The sequence below is a fragment of the Protopterus annectens genome, chromosome 4.part1 (genome assembly GCF_019279795.1).
Source record: "Protopterus annectens isolate FY-2018-M chromosome 4.part1, PAN1.0, whole genome shotgun sequence".
Classification (NCBI taxonomy): Eukaryota; Metazoa; Chordata; order Ceratodontiformes; family Protopteridae; genus Protopterus; species Protopterus annectens.
Window position 1 is genome coordinate 404,943,465 of NC_056734.1, and position 22,159 is coordinate 404,965,623.

General features: G+C 36.2%; 1 protein-coding gene across 1 annotated transcript in view; it reads left to right on the top strand.

The window, feature by feature from the left end:
• Nucleotides 1–22,159, top strand: part of CLDN16 (claudin 16) — a 222,047-nt gene that overhangs the window by 131,138 nt on the left and 68,750 nt on the right. The window lies entirely within an intron of this gene.

Genomic DNA, 22,159 nt, shown 5'->3' on the forward strand with positions numbered 1-22,159 from the left:
TCACATTGTTTGCATTAGTCTTAACATTTAAAATCTGGTGCCTCAGTGAATGCACAGAAGGTATAAAAGCAGCCTTTGCAATGATTATAGCTACCACTGACATGCTACACACTTTTGTAACTTTTTCCTTCTTACTTGGTCATACTCAGTGCAGAAAATCCAAGTTGTTATGTACACTAGAAAAGAGTTCTTGCTTGAACAAGACAGCTCTCATGACTCATGAGAAGAGTAGGTTCATTCATAATTTACCATTATCTTATTACTTAAGTACTACACACACGTCATAGACTAAACAATGCCTGTTGCTTAGTATATGACTTGTTAGCGTGGTATACAAAAGTATGTTTGCAATGGAAACTACCATCCCTTTGCAACTACTGTATCCACAGGTAATGATCCTCTAAAATAAAACATTATTGTCACTATTCACTACCTCCTGTCCACATTGATCAGAAATCTTTTATGTCTTTTCATGGGCATAGTTACGCAAATGTGCTGGTGCTTTCCCTGTTCGTCTTTAGCATGAGAATTTAATGTCATGGTGAGTTTCACTGCAATGCACTATATTGTGTGAGCTGGCAGTACATTTTTTAGAGTTTTCACCTTTTCTTCACTTTGCTACGATCATGGAGTTGTTATATATAATGTTTGGGGAGCTAGCCACCACATCAGGAGGTCTGGGGAGCTTACACCTGCAAAAAATATTTTTTTGCTTTTTTTATGGTTTTTCAGTTCACCATTTTCAGTATGCAATTTACAGTGAATGGTAAGTTGAAAAATCATTGTTCGTATTTGCAAAGGGAAACCCTTTTCATGCTGCATGTTAAATTCCATCCTTTTAAAGTTCTTTGGTGGAGCTCCTTAAATATACCATTTCTGAAGATTTTTTCTGGCTTTGTTTAAATGACATACATCACTAAAGCCAATTAGACCACTTCTTTGTAATGTGGTATGCAAATCCTGTCGTGCTGAAGCAGATGTTTTCATTAAAGGGGTGTACTGTTTATTCTTGAAAGTTGCTGTCACTGCTGTCAATGCTGTTGTAATGGAGTTACTGTGTTTCATATTAGTTTAATACAGTGGGCATTTAATTGCTGTCTCCATGACACAAGAAACAATGCTCCTGCTATAACCCAGCTGCTTATCCTGGCATTGCAGAAGTTTGCTGGAAATGTCAGAGTCAGCAGTTTACTCAGACTAATATTTCATGAATTGTAAGCTGTGCATAAAGTAGTAAGGTGGCATTTGCAAGCAATGATTTGAATGCATAAACAGTGAGACTGTTACTGTAGGATATACATGCCTTGAGTTACTGAAAAAAATGTTTTTGTGTTTTGTGACTTTCTGAGATTTGCTGTTTTGAGTGATGACCTCACTAGGTTTCAGCTGGTTTAGTATAGCAATAACCCACGCCTGGGTGTGGGTAATGCTGGATTTACCCACAGTTGGCGTGGTTTGGTCCCGAGGGCGAAGCCCGAGGGACCAAACAAAGCCAACCATGGGTAAATACAGCATTACCCACACCCAGAAGTGGTTATTGCTATTATAATGACATTATTTAAGAAAAGAAACTATTACTTTTCTTAAATAATGGCATAGTATAATGCCTGTTTACTGCCCTTCCGCAGATGTCTGGCATCCGCGGCAGTTCTGATGTACTGCGCCTGCGCGGTACATCAGAGCTGTGAGCAAAAGCAACGGAGAAAGCAAGATCTCCTTTGCTTTTTTTACTGTTTCGCTATGTTAAATGGGTTTAACATAGCGAGACAGCTTTAAAATAAGCAACGGAGATGTCCGTTGCTTATTTTAAAACTGTCTCGCTATGTTAAACCCATTTAACATAGCGAAACAGTAAAAAAAGCAACGGAGATCTTGCTTTCTCCGTTGCTTTTTTTTAAAACCTGTCTCGCTATGTAAAATGGATTTAGCATAGCGAGACAGCTATAAAATAAGCAACAGAGATCTCCATTGCATTTTTTAAAGCTGTCTCGCTATGTTAAACCCATTTAACATAGCGAGACAGTGTTTTAAAAGTAGAGTTATACTAATGGAAAAAAGTCCGGGCGACCGGACCTTTTTCCATTAGTATAACTCGATTTACAATGTGCTCGCTGGCCAATCAGCGTGCACGTTTTGGGGGGGTCATGGTATAATGTCAAATAACTGTGCATCGGTTAAACAAGGCATGACTATTCATAGCAAACTCACTAGTGTGTACTGCTTAGGAACAGTATTTGACAGCACACGGCCTCAAATAGTGAGTTCTTGCTTACACATTGAAGCTTGAGCTAAACATAAAGCGGTAGATCACCTGTCTGAAGTTCAGTCCCTCCAATAAGACCTATTCACAGTTTATTCCTGTAATACTAATTTCCCCTCTCTTCTCTGTAACACCCTTTGACAGAGAGTAGAGACAAAGGAAACAACCATATGGTACTGCATGGGAGTAGGAAAATTACTTCCCAGTAGAGGTCTGACACTGCCAGACCGTCGTATACTGGGAAGTGATTTTCCTAATTCTATGCCCTCCTTACATGCACCCAGTAACATCCCAAGGACAGAATATGTAATGGGTGCCAGTGCTGAACCACTTGTCATTTCCACAAGGAGATGATATCAGCAAGGTTCACCCCTCACCCTCAGGTAGTACCACATGGTTGTTTCCTTTGTCTCTACCACGGAAATTGAACTACGTGAGTGTGACTCAAGTATACACAACTCCTTCCTTCCCCACAGGATGTGCATGGCCATTCTTCCAGCCTGTGCTGTCAAGCGCCCAAGCCACTGTTTGAACTCAGATCACCAGGGATGTTATCAGGGCTTGGAATCATGTTGTTATATCAACACCAATTTCCCAAACAGCAACAAATCAGAAAATGTTTCACCGAAAGCACTTTTAGTGAAACCGGGAGGAAATCTTTTTTTTTTTTTGCAGAGGGGCAAGTTCCCATGAATTACCCATACTTATGGAACTTATATATACCTACTCCAAGGCTGCACTATAGTGCAGACAATGGAATTCTCCACTGTCAATGAAAGTGCTTTTGGCAAAACTTTTTCACTGAAACATCAGTCTCTGAAACTGCCTTTGAGTTAGTGACACACTCTTCAGGGCCATACCCCTCTATACCCCCAGCACAAGCTGAGAAACACTGTTATTTTTACAGCTCAAAACAGTGTCACATCGCTGGTACCTTCACCATTACCGATTTATTGATTATACAAACATTGTGATACTGCTTTATTGAGTTATACATTTCATCCAAAACTGCCCATGTTCTCATTTAGTAGTGGGTACCATCTTTAATTGCTTAATATCATTTTGCTGAATTTATGTTAATTGCTTGTTAAAATGGCCTAGCATTGCTAGACTCTGTCTGTGCAGTGTGCTTTGCTTTTAATAGAGTTCTTGCAATTCTGTTGTTGGTCTAGGAGAATTGTTTCATTGTAGTGCAGTAAATAAAACTAAAATACCTCTTGTTACTACTGCCTCTTAGAATTCTTGGGGATATTAATGCATTTTTGTACTTGCAAAAGTTGCAACAAAATATTGTAAATGGCTTCCAGCACTACAATTTTAATGCCTGTATCTCTCATGTGATAGACTGACATCCTGTGCAGCACTGTGTTTCTTCCCTGCACTCATTGCTTGCCAGAATAATCTCTGACTATCCTGCAAATCTAAATAGGATGGCATGGCTATTGGTTCATACGTTCATAGGTAGGTACTAGACTATCAGCCCTAGGGCCTATACAAGACTAGCCAAAAAGGTACCCTGGCTTTCGCCACCCAAGAAAATTATTTTCCTGTGCCCCTGTCAAGCAGAGCCACAGAGGTGATCTCTGGGGTGAGTTTCCTATTTCCCATCCAGTCATCAAGATTGTTCTTGAAGAGTTCTAATGAGGAGCTTTGTTTGATAGAGATAGGTAGTTTGTTCCAGAGTATGGAAAGTCTCTGGACAGGAATCTAGCCCTCCAACATGTTCTGTTTATTGTGGTGACAAGGTTTAGGTCCCTAGACCATGTAGCTCAGAGGGATTGGGATTTCTTTAAGTGGAGCATGTCCAACAGCTCTGGGTTTGACATAGCTTTGTATGTTAGGCAGAGATCGCCTCTGAGTAGGTGATATGCAACGGAGTAAAGCTGGGTTTTTTTAGATGGTCTGCATAGGGCATCTGTTTGAGGCTGGTAATCCTCTTTGTCAGGTATTTCTGCAGCCTTTCCAGTTGTTGTAGATGTCTTGTGAGGTATATGCCAAAAGGGGTATTGTACTCTAAAATGGTTCTAATGAGTGCTGAGTAGAGGGGAACAATTACCTCTTTTTTCCTGGATGAGAAACCTTTTGTGATGAGGTGTACCACGTAGAAGGATTTCCTGATTACTGTGGCAATGTGATTATCAAATGAGAGACTACTGCCCACCAGTGTCCCAAGGTCTCATCACACTTTCGGTGTTAAGTAGACTACCACCCATGTGGTAGTTCATGGGTACAGAATTTTTACCAAAGGGGATGACAATGCACTTTTTGGCATTGAGCTTGAGGCCATGGCTTTGACACCAGGCATCTGTCTCAGTGAGGTCCTTTTGTAGGATGTCCACATCATTAGGAGTTTCAATTATGGCTCCTAGTTTGCAGTCATCTGTGAACTTATCTCAGCAATATCCAAGGACTAGTCCTAAATAGACTTCAACCATTTTAGACTTAATTCTATCCAATAAGTACTAAATGTGGCAAATGGTCAACTGGCCACATTATTTGCTCCATGGATGAAGAAAATGCTCAGCCACTTACAATGCATGTAAAATAAATGCTAATTGTAGCAATTATTCATCCCTAAAAGGAAGTATGCATTGTTACAACTATCTGCTTTAAATTCAGACTATAATCATGACTGAGGATCTCCAGACTATTCTGGAAGGAGATATGTCCTTCCAGAATAGTCTGGAGATCCTCATTCAAAAACTAGATGCCATAATATTCCTTATCATGATACTATTCCATTAGAGAATGTACATTCCAGCTTTAAATATGCCTCTGACATCTACCTCATTTGCTAATACTCAAAGGCTGCAAACATTCTTAAGAAAGTGTATAGGTTTATTAGATATACCCCTAGCAAAGATCACATTTTCACCTCTTTCCATGAACTTAACTGACACTACATACAGGAACAGTCTCTCTTTTTGACCTTTTCCTTAATCTTTAAATGATTTAACTTTGGACATTGCCCTGTCATTGTAGGTGCACTTCATTAATCTATCTTAGCAGACGTACCTCTCAACTACTTAGCACAAGAAATCGGAACAAATCCTAAAATAAGGGAGCAACAATGGCCCAAAATAGATACAGATTTTAAATATTGCTCTTTTAAACTTAGGAACTTGCTACAATACCATGTTTTGTGTTATCATACATTCTCTGAAGGATGTAAAATCTGGGGCACAGGAAAATAACTTTCTTGAGTGGCGTAAGTCAGGGAACCCTGTTGGCTAGGCTTACTTAGGCCCTTGGTCTGATAGCCTAGTACCTACTTATGAACATATGAAATTCAAATGTGTGTCATTATTTAGTGACTTAAATCCTCAGTGATTTGCCAGAAAAACACACATTTTTTGAGGAACAGACCAGAAATATGAGGCAAAAATATGGACATTCTGCAAAAATCTGGACAGTTGAGATGTATGCCATCAGAAGACATTTCTTCCGCTAGTTCTTTACTGTCACTTTCCATACCAAAATACAGTCTCTGCTCCGGGCAAATCATCTTGGACTTTGAAACACCATATACCTTATTTGCAGTCCACTTTACTGAACTCTTCCATAAATATCAAACAGCACTTAGAAAGAAATAGCACATTTACCTGCATCAGAGGTACAATACATAGGATGTGAGTCCTCTGCTCGATCTGTTCCAACATACTTCTGACATTACATTTTTTATAGTACTTTCCACTCTGTAGATTTGATTACATTATTCATTTAAAACCTGTTTTCTAGTATTTAACTTAGTTCCTTTTGTATGCAGCCATGTTTTTCATTTCTGTGCAAGCTGTCTCAAAGCTCTCAGACCAGCTTCACTAGATGATGCAGACTGAATCAAAAACAGAATTCTGAGCAATATACTGAAAATTACAAGTAACAAAAAAGTTAAACTTTCAAAAAGAGCAGGGGCATGACTGTAACTTCATATTAGTAGTTTGTGAACAGCAACCCCCTATGTACAAATGCCCTATTTATCTGTCTGTTTGCATGTCACTTTGTCTGTTTGTTTGTTTGTCTGTTTGTCTGTTTGTCTGTTTGTCTGTTTGTTTGTTTGTTTGTTTGTTTGTTTGTTTGTTTGTTTGTTAGGATCTCCTATCAGCGTGTAATTCATTTTTGAGGAGGCCTGGGGATAAAATACTTGGGTAAATGTGATGCTAAAGACTTCAACTACAGTGAAACAGAGATTCATCCTCACTACTTGTATACAATATAAAGGAAAAATCCAAAAACTGAACCAATGCTAGAGGCTAATTATAAGCAATCGATATGTATCTAGATTACTAGCAGGAGAATTTGTAATAATACAGGAAATCTTCTACTGGTGAAGTTTAATTTGTCTGAGGTTAATGACAGTTTAGTTAAGAAATGGGAAGCAATGTATATTGGTTGGTACGTGAGAGAGAGAGATTGGGAAAGATAAGAAAACCCTACAGTACAAGAAATTCTGGTCAAGATTAATGACTGTGATATACTGGCTTTAGATATTTATTGGTCAATGAGTGAGAAAAATACTTTAGGAGCTTAGTAAATGGTGGAATATGTAATTTGAGGTGTTGGGATAAGTTTTCTTGAGTGCAATTTGTGTTTTTATTAGAATTTATGGAGTGATTGATTGACTAAACAGCAACATCTCCAATGAGATGTTAAAATTGCTTTAGCTAAGTTATAAATCTGATGTGGAAAGATTCTAATCAAACATGGTTTGTAAGATTGTTCTATACATGACAAAGAAAGTGCAAGAATGTTCCAACACAGTTAAGAATTAGTTCTCATACTGATTTGTATAAGTCTAAAATATTTGGAGCATTGGCCCAGGACTGGTATACAACAGTGTAGTAGATTTGCTGAAACAAGGCATTGTGGGCTGTGAATTATTCTTCAGCTAAAGAGGTGGGTAGATTTAATTCTGATCAGTTTAATCTGCCCTATTGCAAATCTAATATCCTAGTTCATTGTTCCAAATTTAGTTCCTCTGTTCTAGACACTTTCAGGCTTTTGAAGGATTTGTGTGGACAGGCTGGTATATGAAATTGGTCCACAGAGTAGTTTTGGCAAGTGTATGCTGTTAGCTAGAGCTTTGTAGTTAATATCTTCTAAATATAAGGTCAAGATACCTTGGAGAAGAAGGTGTAAAAAATGATGAGTTTCAGAGGCTCTGGATGTTTTGGGGGCCTTTGATTTACTGTCAGGATTTTATTTGTTAACTCTTTATACTTTAGTATTCGGAGGATGGCAATTATTTACTTGTAATGACTTGTGTTTCTACAAAGGGTAACTCACCTGTGACACTCAGTGTAGAAGCTGGGAAAAACTATGCTAGACTGACTATTAAAAAAACAATCAATAGAACACCTCCCCCAACCATTCATAAGTGACCACTGACTACATATAAAAATAATTATTATTATGAGCTGTGCACTGGTTATTTATTTGTAAGAACCCTGTCAACAAATTTACATTCTCCGAAGGAATAACTAGGTGATAACTTTATAATTTATCAATTTTCATTGTCTGTGTGTGTGTGTGTGTGTGTGTGTGTGTGTGTGTGTGTGTGTGTGTGTGTGTGTGTGTGTGTGTGTGTGAGTCAGAGAGAGGGGGAGAGAGAGGTAGAGTATGCATTGGTTTCTTAATGTGCTAGCATGTAAATCAGTTAGGTAACAAACTCAGAAATAGTTTATTTTCTTTTACTGAGGTAAGGCAATAAGTTCTTTAAGTGCAGTTGATGGTCTTTTTCCTGTGAGTAAAAATTAAGACAGACTCATCGAAATATATTTAAAAAAATCACATTTCTTTACAATTGAAGAAGACTATCATTTAGCATATTTGTTTTGTCGGGTCCATATTTGGTTACTGAAAAAGATATCCGCAAATAGCTAAATAGCAAACGTAAAACATTGGAATGTAGCATTTCTGAACGTGGATAATTTCAAAAAATCATTCATCCAATGGCCATAGTCAGTCAGCAACCAGGAAGTAACGTGATGCATAAGGTAAGTGAAGAAAATGTTTTAAATGTTTCCTTTTCTCCACTGTAGTGTGATCCCAGAGTTGATATATATAGTCACAGGGGTGCGGGGGGCATAGCCCCCCACTTTGGGAGGTGTGGAGGTGAAGCCCTCCACCTTGGTTGGTTGCGGCTGAGATGTTGGCCAGCTATGGCCATTTGATGAATAAATTTCCGGTGTTATCTGCATTCAGTAATGGTGCATTTTGATGTTTTAGTTTCGCTATTTAGCCATTCACTGATAATTCTTTTTGGTATCCAAACATAGACCCTATTTTGTATGCTAATCGTGTGTGTGTGTGTGTGTGTGTGTGTGTGTGTGTGTGTGTGTGTGTGTGTGTGTGTGTGTGTGTGTGTGTGTGTGTGTGTGTGTGTGTGTGTGTGCCCAAATAATAACTCATTTTTATCAGATATGCAGAAAATATTGCTAGTTATTGTGTTACCTAAGATGTAAATCTGAAGATACAGTACACAAAATTAAAACTCTGCATTAGTATAAATGCACATAGAAATTACCATAGAAACCCAAATTAATAAAGGTAGCAAGTACAGTATCAGTTAATAAAACTTACGAAAAATTACAGGGAAGCATTAGTGATTCCATTTTTTTTTATTTTTAATTTTTTGGAGTTGCCACCAGTATGATTACCCTTGTGAATATTTTGGGGGTGCAACAAGCATATCATCAGCTAAACCAACTTAAAAAATGATGAGGGCCATTACTGTTTGCATGTATGTGGCATTCATTTCTCAGAGTTGCTATCAAAATGATTACACTTGTGAATACTTTTGATACTGAATTTCCTAATAAAGCAGTATGCACATTTATGAAACATTGTGCTGCTGATATATTGGTCGCCTGATCAGGACTGATTCACCTGACAGGACACAGCTGAGGTAGTATGAAGGGATAGCACACAACTGTTTGACAGAATAATCCCTTAAATGACTATCCTGAAACTTTCAGACCTAAATTCCAAAGTTAAAAATTAAACTTTGCAGAGCTATCAGATAGTTGAAAGTGATGAAGGAACTGTTTACATTAAAACATTACAAAACATGTACTCACCTTATATAAACTAGTAAATGTAAAATTCAAACTGGAAAAAGAATAGATGTCTTTTTTAGAAGTGTAATAATGTACTGGGAGGTATGCACGGTGCAGATACTAGCACACACCCATGGATTGTAAGAATGTAGCCCCTTGGGCTTGTGTCTCACAACACCCTAGACATGCAGTAATATTGTATAATCCACAGCCCTTGTGCTTTATTGCATGCATACCTCAAGTCTTGAGCTTTCCTCTTTGCAAACTGGACTGAGCTATTGGGCAGTGAACTTCATATGCTGGCAGAACTGAATCAAGCCATTGATTGGAGCCTTGAATAACCTCTACACTCCAAAAATGGCGAATTGTAACGAAAATAACGAGCAGCAGTGCAGCAGTATGACAACGCCACATAAGTAATTCTCAGTATTACAAGAATGTCTAAACGCCTCATGAGAGCTTCCAGAGTTACCTGCATACATTTCAAGTACACTGGAAACACAATGGGCATTATTTGAACTAAAAGTGAATACTGCAGTTATGATATATTTTTATGAGTAAATGAGAGTGTGATTGTGTCCCCAGTGCCAATGTGGTTACAGGTGCAGGTTGATGAAGGGGCTGGATCCCTGAAAGTGCTTATTATCTCAATAAACTATGTTGCTGTGGTGCAGCTGGTGTTTCTTCTTTAGCTGGGTACTACAGGTATAGGTTAACCTATCCAAGCACTGGAAAACTAGCTCACATGTGTTTGAACTTTTTTGGTATCGCTTCAAGACTGCAAAAGATACCAGATGAAGTATAGGTATTCACAAGTTTACTTATAGAAAGGAATGAAGGTATAAAAGTATGTCATATGTTTGATTTGTCTGTTATGATAACAATATATTATCAGTAATTAAACAAAGGTTTGTGCAATACTGTGAACCTATAACATAACTTGTCCTGATGCACCATTTATTTTTTTAGAAAAAAATCAGTGCCCAACTAAAAAGAATAATGCTTATATGACTATACTGAGATATAGTGCAAAAGACTGTGAATATGAAGTCTTGCACGACTCGTTGCTGGGAGACAGGATTGTGTATGACCTAATGAAGAAAAAAGTGAGGAGGAAACCTTTGAAAGAAAAATATTTTACATTAAATAAATCAGATTATATGGAAGGAACAAATGAAATCATAAATGCTCACTTTATATAAAATTAAACTGCAGAAAATGCTACTGTTAAATAAAGCAAGAAAAGAACTGTGACTGTATGTTTCATTCAAAAAGGGTGTGCATGTGAGAAGCAGTTGCATGATGCAATCAAAAATGAAAAGTCAAAAGGACAATTAATAAACAGAAACTATCGGAAGTGATGCAAATATAGCCATCAGGTAGAACTTGCAAAGTGATTAGCTGTGCATATAGGTAATATGAACGTTTAAGCCATTTTGCTAAAATGTGTAAAGCAAAAAGCTCAGATTGTCGAGACAAATGTAAATCTTGCAAATAATTGATGAAAATGATTCAACAAACACATTTAGAGTCAGAAAGCAATTTGTTTTTGCAAAATACTGATGCTCAGGCTGCAAGTGCAATAGCCCCAGAGAGGTTGGAAGTGTATGAATGTTGAAAGAGACTGAATCACGGGACTGAGAAACTATGCATTAATGGTCAAAGTATTGAGTTTAAGCTTGGCAAGGAACCATGTGAAATACATGGAATAAAAGATTCTCTACAGCTGTGGGAATACATGGCAAGCTGGATTGTTCAGCATTTACATCACTGAATTATTCTCAGCACAAAATGTCACTAAAGGACAGAAGCAACTAACATGTGCATCTAAATATAAAACACAAAGTGTTTGTTTCAAATTGTGGCACTGCAGCAAGCTAAAATTTGGGTTGAGTTGCATGTAAACAACTGGACATAATGAAATACAGTATTAAACCAAGGCAGGAATGTAAAGTACTCCAAAGTATGGTATGCGTGATGAGTAGAAACTGTCCAGAGGGCCAAAATCAGCACCACAATATCACCAAATAAGGATTCCACAAACCAGTATGCCAGTAAGCAAGCTTCTTTATTAATCTACACATCCACTAATTAATAAAGAAGAAGAAGATCGCTTTTGGTGAATGACAGATAATCAAAATGTATTTGTTTCACTGTGTAAGTGTTTACAAATGGGAATGACATGGAATGTGGAGTAAATTAATTTATTAGTGTGTAATTAGGGCATCTGGTCAAATAAAGTTTTGCTGCAGTGCAAGTGTTCATGAGTGTTGTTTATGTGGAGATAAACAGTAGTAAGGTTGTAGAGGGTAAGTTTTTCTTGAAGTAAAATGTTGGAAGTCAGTTCCAGTTGTGCAATAGGTTGCATGCTTGCCACAACAGATAGCACACTTGCGTTTGGGGCTGGAAGGCCGGAAGGTTGGGGGTTCTATTACCAGTCCAGGTGATTGGAGTGCTGATATTGCAGTGTGTCATTAGAGGGATGCTGTAGTCCTGAGCATGTCATCTTTTTGATGAGATGTTAAATCAGACCCCAGCTGCTTGAGCTGGTAGTAGCTCAGGTTTATGAAAAGATCCCATGGCATCTAAAAAAGAGCAGAGGTACTTTATTTAAACTATTACAGTTGTATCATAGACATACCCATTTACAAAAAACATTACAAAAATCTCTCTGTATTCACACTGTGCAGCCTGATCTTGGAATTATAGCCATTTATCAATTAAACATGCTAACAACCTTTCCAATTTCCAGACCAGTCTAAAGAAATATCTGACACTAGTAAGTGTACCTGTACCTACTCAACCCTCAGACAGATGCAGGACCACCTACTTACTATAACTATGCCTTTCTCACTCTGAATCACTAACACCTCCATATCTTAGCAGGTAGTAATGGCCTAACATGAAAAGTAGGCCTCACGTTAATGATACCGTACTAAGAATGCATGCTATTCTACCTTTTCAGCAAATACCTCCTACTACTTATTTCACTACTAGTATCCTTCCCTAAATCATCTCCCCCTCTCTCATTTTAATCAAATTCTTTGTCCTTAATCTTCCCTGCTGCACAACACACCTCCTCATCTTATTCGATTACTCTGCCTTATTTGCATCAAAATACTTATTATTTTTCACCTCCATATATTATGAGAACTATAATCAATATTTTAAATAACTATATATTAGTTTACTCGACATAGACTATCCACTGCTGCAAAGTGTCTTGCCACTTATAATATATATTGTATTCTTGATCACAAGTTTTCCTTACAGTATTCTGTATATGTATTTAAGTCTGTCATGGGTGTTCTTATACCCTGTGTATATGTTACACCTCAATATATTTTAAAGAGTACGTCTGTTTTGGGACTTTTCTCTCCTTGTATATAATTACTTAACAGCTACTGTAAAATGTTTTCATGTGTGTTTGGGAGCCTTTCTCCCCCAATTCATTGTAAAATATTTAATCTGTTACTGGGCTTTTCTTCCCTTGTATATAACTACTCATCAACTCATTGTAAAATATTTAATCTGTTATAGAGCTTTTTTCCCCTTGTATATAATTACTCATCAACTATTGCTTAAATGTTTTTAAATCTCTTGTGGAGCTTTTCTCCCCGGGCCACAGCTGAATATGGGCCATTGGCTCAGTCAGATTTTCATGGTTACCAAAGGACAAATATATATAATAAATAAATTCATATTTACACTGTTGTAAAACATATTCCTCCAATTAATTTCCCATAGCCATTTTTAGTTTACTAAATATTAAAGAACAGTCTCAGAGTTTTTTATACAGCAATTCATTATATCTAGCAATCCAAAGTATCCACATAGCACTAACAATAATTCTATCATAGATTTCTCTTTCAAGTACACAAGTGAACCCAAAAATGACAAACTGCTCCAGTTCTTCAAATCTCTTTATTCACAGGTTGTACTGCTTCATCAGATACAAACAAGAATAACAAAGACTGCAATAAATACTCTAATAAACAAATCACATGATGCATTTCACTTAACTCTTTCTTCTGAAACATCTAGTACAAGTATATATTTTCCTAGATGTGAACATAGGAAAGAAAGGTGATGCTATTTATACAAATGTGTTCAGAAAAAAATGCTATCGTAACCATCTTCTTCATAGAGGAAGTATGCACCCACCACACATTTTTAAGAGTGTAATCCGCAGTCAAGCATTTAGGATGTCCAGATTAAGTGCACTTGAAAGTGATTACCTACATCACACTAATAATTTGAGAAAAGCATTCACAGAGAGAGGCTATGAGAACAAAGAAATTGCTAAAAATATTGAAGCTGTAAGGAACGTGAGAGATACCAATGCTAAAGCCTATTTTTCCAACCAAATAACTAAGTTAAATGAGGCAGTAGTGCCATAGATTTTGGTAAGGTTATGAAGCTGAAAGTACTCATATTTTATGCAAGTGATAACGTTAGGTATCAGAGTTATTGAGAAGCACTGGAACATTCTAATGACTGATGGAAGCCTTATGGGAATTTTAGATACTAAACCAAGGTTTATATATAAAAAGATGACATCCCTTAAGAACCGTCTTTGCTACCCTAAAACTCATAGAATAAGAGAACATTCCCTCTGTCAAATGTGCTGCTTGCATGTATACAAATACTACCAATGTGTTTTTACATCCTGATCAAAAGAAAGAATATATATTTAATAAATATGCAACCTGTAGTTCAGAGCACATAATTTATTTAGCTTCTTGCACAGTGTGTGCTAAATTTTATGTTGGGAAAACAGATAGAGCCCTGCGGGATCACATAAAAGAACATGTTTATCATATTAGTAAGGGCAGCCAAAATAGTGTCCTTTCTAAACATGTCTTGGAGACAGATTTGACACACACATTTTTATTTATAGCTATTGGTAGAGTGTTTGAGAGTGCCAGATGTGGTGATATTAGAAATACTACTGAACAACTGGAAGCCAAATGGATAATCAGGCTCAGAAGTGACTATGGGCATGGGTTGAATGACAGGGTGCCCATTAAACCTAAACTAAAGAGTAAGCGCCTACGCAGATGAAGCAGCAGTACTTAGTATAGAGTATTTGTGTAGTTACTGTTTTAAAAGGAGTTTATACTCATATTAGATGTATTGTTTTTATTCATTTTATATGTTTTTAGGGGTCTATATTAAAAAACTGAAAGTTCTAAATATTGAACACTCACATGAGTGAAAATGCAGGACCTCGAAATCACTATTATGGGGTCTGCGCCCTCCACATCCCCCGCTAAATATATATTCCAACTCCGAGATTGCACTCCAATGAGGAAAGGGCAAATATTCCGATCTTCAGTCAGAAGTGACTATGGGCATGGGTTGAATGACAGGGTGCCCATTAAACCTAAACTAAAGAGTAAGCGCCTACGCAGATGAAGCAGCAGTACTTAGTATAGAGTATTTGTGTAGTTACTGTTTTAAAAGGAGTTTATACTCATATTAGATGTATTGTTTTTATTCATTTTATATGTTTTTAGGGGTCTATATTAGAAAACTGAAAGTTCTAAATATTGAACACTCACATGAGTGAAAATGCAGGACCTCAAAATCACTATTATGGGGTCTGCGCCCTCCACATCCCCCGCTAAATATGTATTCCAACTTTGAGATTGCACTCCAATGAGGAAAGGGCAAATATTCCGATCTTCACTGTACTTCGATCAAAAAAAAATCTTCAAGGTCCTGGATTTTCATTCATGTGAGCGTTTGATATTTAGAACTTTTGGTGTTTTAATATAGACCCATTTTTTTAGTTAGTGTGCATAATGCTATGTATTGTTAGGACTGTATCTCTTTTAGAGCTAAGTGAAATGCATCATGTGATTTCTTTATTAGAGTATTTAATGCAGTCTTTTTTATTCTTGTTTGTATCTGATGAAGCAGTACAACCTGTGAAAGTGCTCATACCTTTGTGAGTAAAGAGATTTGAAGAACTGGAGCAGTTTGCTGGTTTTGGGTTCACTTGTGTACTTTGTTTGTTTATTTTATGTGAGCTTGAAACTTGGAGAATTGTGGTGGTTTGTGTTTTTTACTATAGATTTCTCTTTGTTGTGTACGCACATTAGGGTAAGTACCATACATCAAAGTCTGTAATGCTACAGCTTGAAGCCTAGTTAATGAAAAAGTAAATATAACAAAATTCCAAAACTGCTGTATCCTTGCACAAGAAATAAGAGCAACTTCCTTTGTTTCTTCAAAATGTCATAAATGGCAAAAACATTGTTCTTTAATTTTATATTTCATTAAACCTTTAACTGTTAGTTTATCCGGCAACTTTCTCCATAGAAAATTGTGCATTTCATTTATGACAGCTGACATTCAGTATTTATTCTCAGTGTATTCAAAGTCTGAGAAGCCTACAGTCTTGTAAAATAAAAATATTTTTAGCAGATTTTTTTTCTCTTTCTCTTCGAAAGGATATCCATTTTTCACATATTCCAATTTTCCCAAGATAATAGAGTGTAACAAATATTGCTTTTCTAGTATAATAAGGAAATACTTTCCAATTACTGACTATGTTAGTAACAGTATTTAATAATTTGTCCCATTGTTTAAATAGCTTGTCTCATTCCAATATAATATATTCAATATTTATATATTATCCAATTTGAAATGAGTATTATGAATGCTTGAAGTCACACAAAGCAAGACTTTACACTTCTCTATGTTGAAAAATAAACCCACATCATTCAATATAATCTCCAATGTTTGAAAGTAAGACTGCAAGTCTATTTCAGTATTAGCAATAATATTTAAATTATCAGAGTAAGAAATAAATGATGGAAGGTGGACATTGTATAATATAGTTATTGATGAAGATAAGCAATATCTAGAACACTGTATAATAACAACATTCATAAGTAAACAAAATAACAAAGCACTGATGGGACATCCTTGTTTAACTCCTCTACATACTCCAATAGCCTATCAGAAGTATCCATTAACTAATTTCCTAATCCAAGAATTTCTGTAAATGCTTTGTAATACAGATAGTGTAGAACTATGGATGTTATAGCTTTTCAGAATGATCCACAGACTAGAATGCTCAACTGTGTCAAGAGCTTTTAACATATCAGACAGTAGTAATATACCATTTCTATACTGTATGCTAGAAATATTCTCTCAAACAAAATGAAAACATATTTAATAGTGTGCCCATATATTCCAAATACACCTGGATGAACAAGTTTCATAGTAGCTCAGGTTATTCCCTCATAAAGTATTTTGCAAAAAAAGAAATCATAATTAGTATTAATAAAAGTTAACCTCCAATTTGTCATTAGTGATCTATTCCCCTACCTGGTAAATACATTTCAAAATATCCCCACAAATAGGAGAGCCTTGTATACAAAGTGTAAGTATTCAGTAAGTACTTATAAAAAAATCTGAAATAATGGCATAGAAGAAATAAGAAATAATAATAATAAAATGGTACAGTATCTAAACCAGGAGTTGACAGTAATTTTCTTCAATGCACTACTGATTACTGTAGGTTTCACTCAACAAAAGAAAGATTATCTTCTGGCATCTGTAGATAGGAAATGTATACAATACATTAAATAAGTTTTTTTAATGTTTTTAATCAGAAAATGGGAGACTTCTGCTTTAATACCTTTCACTACATACTTTTGTTTAAGTAATAATATTTTCATTCTGTCTTTTGTGACTGTCTTTAAATGCTTCTATAAATGATGTACAAAAAGGTTGTGTTGTAAAGAGTATTTATACTCTTAGGCTATCCTAAAATATTCATTTTTTGTGACCACACTTCATGTTCCATAAAGCTTCTTATATTTAAATGTATGAAGACACCACTACTCAAACCAAGTAGCACAAAAATGAATAAGCTTACAGTACTGATGCAAAAGAGTAATACTTTCTATATTCCAAGACACAGTTTCTAACAATCAGTAAGCTGTAGTACATTTTCTTACTTGTATATCTGTTTTATTTTTAGATCTAGTGAACATTATGGCTGCATGATCAGAAACCAGAAATTTAGTTTTGTAAAAGTCACATAAAGATAAGTCAGATGAATATGCAAAATAATCATTTCCAATATATAAAGTCTTTCTAGTACAACTAGACCCTAAACTGGGGTTCAAAGATAGCTGTCCATAAGATAAGACTTCTTTAAATATTTAAATGTCCTTATTAATTTTTCCACATATTTTCCTAATATGACAATTCAAGTCACCCATTATGATCATATCAGGTGAGATAGATACATACAGTTTTTACGTAAACAAGGTTTTGCACACTTTTAAATTAGTAGGAACACATATAGCAATTAAACAAAAAGGCCATAAGGGCTTCTGAACTCACTTATAAGAAGTCTTCCAGGAATAGGAATAACACAATCTAATAATCTAAAACTGTTTTTAAAAGAATAACAATGCTAGTGCATAAATCTTGACTAAATCACCATACAATATTATGTCCCCGCAACATCTGTGCTTGTTGTTGTTGCTTAACAATAAATAAATGAATATCCAACAGACAGCAAATATCAGTATTAATAGGCATGCAACTTTCCAGAACAACTAAATACTGTTTTTTATTAATAATGTTGTTAACACTAGGAAAACAGACAATTTATCAATTTTCTTTTCTTTACCCTTTGCCAATAGTAGAATCATCATCTTTAATGTAACTAATCACTATTTATAAAGGAACAACATCCATCTGACTTGTCTTTTACTGCCATCATCTGTAGCATTTACACTGTGAGTAAACTGCTTTGCCTATATCACTGTCCTTACAACACTCTCCACATTTACTTTTACATCTGAGGTAGTGCTAGATCCCAGTGGAACTGAAGAACTGTTATGTAAAATAACTTGTTCTTCTAACAATTGCATTTGAGGAATGTCAAACCAAAAGTGCTCTTACTTTTCCTACAAAATGTTTCACAATTGTATGTGCTATGACCAAATTCCCCACACTGAGCACATTTCCTCCTGGAACATGTTTCTATTAAGTGTTTGTAAGAGCCACAATGAAAACAAGTTTTTGACTACATTTAAATATTCATTGAGTGAACAAGTTATAGCGTATCTTATTAACCGACATATAAGTGTACTGGACGTTGACAGGGTTCAGTAAGCCTAGACTGATAGAAATATTGTATCAGTTCTGATTATATTTCTGATTATCAGTTTACAGATCCAGAAAAGTGGTTATGTGTTTTTTATATAACGATTGTTCCTATATTTGGTGAGTGGTTGACAGTAGAGAAAAACTGAATTAACTGAAATTGGGGGCTATGCCAGAAACCTGGACTGAAGGTTATATTTGGGTTTATATATAAATTGAGGATAGGAATTTATTTGAAAATGACTGAAACTTGGTGTTTCTTAATGTCCTGGCCAAAGGGTCTATAACCAAAAACAGTAATCACTTTAGGAATGTGTACAAATTGTACAGCAGATGTTTTCAATATTGTCCAGATTTCCCAGACATTTATCCAAATCTGGCTAATGGCTATCATCATACAAGTTTTTCTCTGCAAAACAGGACTGCATATTACTGAAAAAATGCAAATGAATCTGGTCCAGCTCTACATCAGCTCTTCTAAACTACAACATTATATGTCTTTTAGGCTGTATATTTAAGCCAAGAATGTCATAATGTACCCAGCATGAGAAAACTGTCTTTAAGCCACATTTAGCAAAAAAAAAAAAAAAAAATAGTCCTCAGCAAACTGGAATGATTCAAAGATAGCATCTCAAAATCAGTCTTTACCAACATGAATCATGACCTGTATTTCTTTAGCAGAAAATCCTAGGGGATATATAATATTGTCCCAAATCACATACCTCTTAACAATTTCAGTATTTTTAGAAGATATTCATAACAGAGGAAGTTTTCTTGCACATTGTAAAACAGCAAGATTCTTAAAAGAAGTAAATTTAACTGCCTGTGAATTTGTTCTAGGAGAAAAGTCTGATTGCAGGATTAGCCAGATCTTTACCTACAGACACAATCTGTGTGGTATAAACTGAGCCAAATCTCAACCTCTGACCTTTATCCTCTGACACAGGAAGGAAGGCCTTTCCTCCTTCTAAAGCACACTCATCAAGAATCAACTTTGCAAGTATCAGGTTCATTTTCTTCCAAAAAAAACAGTTTGTCATTCAATAAACCTTTTTTCTTGAGTTTAGAATCCTGAACCATTTCTTAGTCAGAAATATGTTTAGTAAACTCCATTCTTTCCTGTGCTGTAATGCTGCTACTTTCCTGTTTGTCACTCACAGGAAGTACTTAAAAAAAGAAGCAGAAGTTCCCTGACGTCCTAGCCAAATTCCCCCCATTAGTACAAATACTACTCCAAGTCTTCAATGTAAAAAGGCCAATGGCCTAGCGGGACTAGTCTCATCAATATCAACAAAGGATAAATAAATAAAGGTTTCAGATATACCAACAGTTTTAGCGTTAGGGGGTGGAAGTGGGTGCCAGAGTGTTTGCAGGTTACAGTTAGAGCAAGAGCTAAGGAAGGGGATAGATTCAGAGTTGTATATGTGTTCTCTTGTTTGTGGTGTGCATCTGACTAGAAGGTAAGATTGTGTTTGTTCTGTTAATTCTGAACACTTTGGGTTTAATGGAAGTTAAGTTGTTGGGAGTGAGGGTGAGTGTGTGAGTGTTTATTGTTTATGGTTTTTGAGTTAGGGCTATGGAAGTGGATGTTTTTTGTGTCCTGAATATTTGATTTTGTATGTGGTATACGTCTGAGTGTCTTACATAGTGGTACTGTTACAGAGAGGATTTTTCTAGGTTAAGATGTAGGACTGGGGTTAAGGTTATAGACAGAGTTAGAGTTAACAGTAGAAAGGTTGTATATACACACACACACACACACACACACACACACACACACACACACACACACACACACACACACACATATATCTGGGTCTACTTCACATAATCGGACATCCAAATATTTGAATTTCATATGTCTGAGACTATATGATCGAACATTTGAATGTTCAAAAATGAGAAAAAAAATAAATAAACAAAAAAAACCTAAACAGTGCTAGCAGGGGGGCAAGCCACCATGCACCCTCACACCCCCTGATATTTAAATATATCACTCCGAGATTGTACTCGAGTTCGAGCATATGGTCTCAGCCATATGAAAGTTGAGCTTTTAAAAGTTCAACCATCTGAAGGGGACCTATATATATATATATATATATATATATATATATATATATAAATATATACACACACACACACACACACACACACACACACACACACACACACACACATATATACACAAGGATAGATATAGTTATAGATATAGATATAGATATATCAACTCTAAGACTGCACAGTCTCAGCGAAGAGGGGGAAAGTGAAGAAAACACAACAATTACCTTCTTGTTCTTCTATGAGACTGTCTGTCATGACAGGAGGCCAACAGGCTTTTAAGTTCAACATTCTGAGTGCCAATCAGCTAGCAAACTGTAGGGCTCCTAATGGAAGTTTAAATATTCCTCCTGCATTTTTTTTATTAACCTGTCATGATTTGCTTGGGGCACCATTTGGTTGATCTTAAATGGCATTTTGCTTGGGTCTTCTATAAGTGTCCAATTCCAAAAGTGCTTGAAGACCACTGTCTCACAGCCAGGGACTTAGGTATCTTGTTTGCAATGGCTGTCACTCTAACTTGACTACATGTTTGGGTGAAGTGTGGCAGTCATGCAGACAGACTGGAGTTGCCACACCTTGAATGAGCACGTAGCTGAGTTCAAGCAAAGTAAGTGCAACAGCCATGGCAAGGGAGTGGAAGGGGGCAGAAATCTGGATTAGCATTTCAGACAGCACTTGGGAGGGGAATTCTGGTTTAAGGAGTGGTGGGGGAGTTTTAGAGTTAGGGACCAAGAGGGGAGTTTATGGTTATGGAGCACTTGAGGACTTTATGTTTAGGGAGTGGGAGGTGAATTTTAGGTTTGTGGATTGATCAGGGAGTTTAGGCTTAGGGAAGGAGAGTGGACTTTTAGGTTTTGGGATTGATCAAGTAATTCAGATTTAGGGAGGGGAGAGCAGAGGTTTAGGTTAAGAAAGTGACTGGAGACTTTAAGGTTAGAAAGAGTGAGTAGAGTTTTAGGCTTATGGAGAAAATAGAGAAATTAGTTAAGGAAGAGGGAGGGGAGATGTATGATTAAAGTCAGGGAGCAAGGACTGAAGTTAGAGTTAAGTATCAGATGAGAGATTTATGTTTAGAGTTGGGGCTTTGATAAGGCTATGCAGTTCATTAGAATCAGGTGGTGGGATGGTTGGAGAATTAAGTAAGTTCAAGTCAGTGAGAGTTTGGAGAATTGCAGTTTATAGCAACTGGTACCAAGAAACTGTGCCATAATCTTCTAGTATGTGAGCACTTCTAGTAGACCCTTTTTGCTTAATTCCAACAAATAATCCGTGGAGATCCTTCTTTTTAACTGTAAGTTGAAGAGTTCCTAAAATTTTGATAAAATAAATAAATAAATGTTGACATGAGGAAAGGCTGTTGATAAAATGTTATGAAGATTAGCTCTGGTGTACATACTAGTCTGAAAAGGAAGGTGTCATAAATAAATAAAGGGCAAGTAAATTGGTGTGTCTTTCTGGTTGTCATCTAAGTTTACACTGGCAAGATAGAGACAGTTTTGAAGAGGGCATCAAAAGTATCAGCAATCTATACAAGAAACTTTGCAGAAAAATGGCACTCCCTAATATTTATTCCCTAGAGTGAATAGAGAGTCAATATGTAGCATATACTTCCAAGTGCATTAGAGAAATAGGTAGAAAGTAGGTA